The sequence below is a fragment of the Leptonychotes weddellii genome, chromosome 2 (genome assembly GCF_054177405.1).
Source record: "Leptonychotes weddellii isolate Sample4059 chromosome 2, ASM5417740v2, whole genome shotgun sequence".
NCBI classification, from domain to species: domain Eukaryota; kingdom Metazoa; phylum Chordata; class Mammalia; order Carnivora; family Phocidae; genus Leptonychotes; species Leptonychotes weddellii.
In genome coordinates this window covers 156,690,423-156,692,045 of record NC_138370.1, presented here as the reverse complement: position 1 = coordinate 156,692,045, position 1,623 = coordinate 156,690,423, and the positions used below count along the sequence as shown (strand labels likewise).

The 1,623-nt window shown below is 34.5% G+C and overlaps 1 pseudogene; it reads right to left on the bottom strand.

The window, feature by feature from the left end:
* Positions 1 to 579: 579 nt before the first annotated feature.
* Positions 580 to 680, bottom strand: LOC115939625 (U6 spliceosomal RNA; annotated as a pseudogene).
* Between the last annotated feature and the right edge of the window lie 943 nt (positions 681 to 1,623).

Sequence of the window (1,623 nt, the reverse complement as noted above, 5' to 3'; positions counted from 1 at the left end):
TATATATCAGTTTAGATTCTGGATTGACTCTATGGGCAGAGAGAATATTAGCAACTTATTTAATGTTTCCTTCCTATTTTTCTTTTTGAAATGGTGACAATTTCCTCAAGCTTGTTGTACTGTAGGGAGAATTAAATGAAATCATGTATGCAAAGTACCTAGTGCATGGTAGATTTTCAATAAGTATTATTTTATTTTCTCCTTTCCCAAAACTTGCTTTTAGTCCCCAAAATGGTTCAAAAATCTCCCTACTGGCATGGATCTTCCTTATTGTCTTTGGCTTAAGTGTTTCCTGTTAGAACCTACCTCTGCATTTGTTTTATGAATTTCAATCATTCTGTAGCAGATATATTTAATAATAAAGCAAACATTTAGCACTTACTAAAGGGCAAGTACTGCCCTAAGAGAAATTAATTCATTTCATATTCAAAAGTCCTGTGACAAAGGAAATATTGTTGACCCAATGTTACAAATGAAGAAACAGATACAGAGGTGCAGAAAAGTTATATAAATTGCTCAGAATCATGCACCTAGAGTTCTACTCAAGTGTAAAAGCTCCAGAGCCCACCTTTTTTCTTTTTTGATATGGAATGCTTCACAAATGTGCAGTGACATCCCTGTGTGGGGTCCATGCTAATCTCTGTATCATTACAATTTTTGTATATCTGCTGAGGAAGTGAGTACCAGAGTTCATAGTCTTAATCATTCATACATTTTGCCCCTCACCTTCCCTACTTTTCTGCCATGTACATAGCACCACATTACTAAAATAGTTTCCCCCACAGGGCGCCTGGGTGGCTCAGTTGGTTAAGCGACTGCCTTCGGCTCAGGTCATGATCCTGGAGTCACGGGATCGAGTCCCGCATCGGGCTCCCTACTCAGCATGGAGTCTGCTTCTCCCTCTGACCCTCCTCCCTCTCATGCTCTCTGTCTCTTATTCTCTCTCTCGCAAATAAAATCTTAAAAAAAAATTTTTTTTAAATAGTTTCCCCCACAAAAGTATCTAAAATTCCATAAATGTTATTGATTATGACTATGAATTGAACAAAGTTGTTCAAAGGCTCTGAACTATTTTCCAAATAATATGACATCCCTCTATAGATCTTTGTCTTTATAACCTTTTTTTAGGGTTATTTATCTTAACTTAGAGTATTTATTTAACAAAATAGTTCATGCAGTTAAATAGCATTAATTTAATATGTTAAAATAGGATTACTGTCTAATTACCACTTTTTTAGACTCATTTTATTATTTTTGTTTGTCCTGGTATTATGTACTGAAGGATAAGGTCAGAAACATAGTTTGATATGGGAAACAATAAGTGTTGAATGTAACATTTGTTCATATCAGAAGTACTCAGCATGAAAGAACAAGTGTAAATATGCAATTTGTAAATATGGCTTTTTACTTTTCTCATGGTCTTATATAAATAGACATGATATGACTTGGCATCTTATACTTGAATGATGTTTCCTTGTAATTCTTTCCAGATTTTCAGTATTAAGAAAGACTCACACTGTCAAATTTTACAGACTGTCCTTTTAAATCCATATGGAAATAACTGACTCATAAAGCCATATCAGCACTGATTCCAAATGCAGCAAGTATTAAATACCTACAGTG